Source organism: Anneissia japonica, unplaced genomic scaffold (assembly GCF_011630105.1).
Source record: "Anneissia japonica isolate Jap-2015-1 unplaced genomic scaffold, ASM1163010v1 scaffold685_len2926416_cov193, whole genome shotgun sequence".
Classification (NCBI taxonomy): Eukaryota; Metazoa; Echinodermata; class Crinoidea; order Comatulida; family Comatulidae; genus Anneissia; species Anneissia japonica.
In genome coordinates, this window is record NW_022692922.1 from 2,066,488 (window position 1) to 2,066,900 (window position 413).

Below are 413 nucleotides of genomic sequence, written 5' to 3' on the forward strand. Positions count from 1 at the left end.
TTAACAGTTGAGTGACAGTAGCTTTCCCGTTTCTAAATTCATGCTGATATATAAACGAATTATTTAAATTAAATTTGATTATACAAGAATCGGTAATATACTTTCCCTTTATTTGTAGCACCCTGTCGTTTAACTAACTAGTCTGTAGTATATATATCTGGAGATCGTGGGTTCAAGTCCCACCCGAGAACAACTTGCGATTTTTTTTTCGCAATTGTTTTCACACGTACTGAGTATTCAGTACATTTCCACGACAGGCAGGGCTTATTTACACCAGTAGTAGTTAACTTCATTTCTTTTTAAAACAATGTCACAACGTACACACTTTTCCAGACAGCTCCCTCTTCCAAATTAAATAAATCTTTTTTAAAAAGGTTAAAAAAAAAATTCTCTGGTCTCCCTCAATATATATA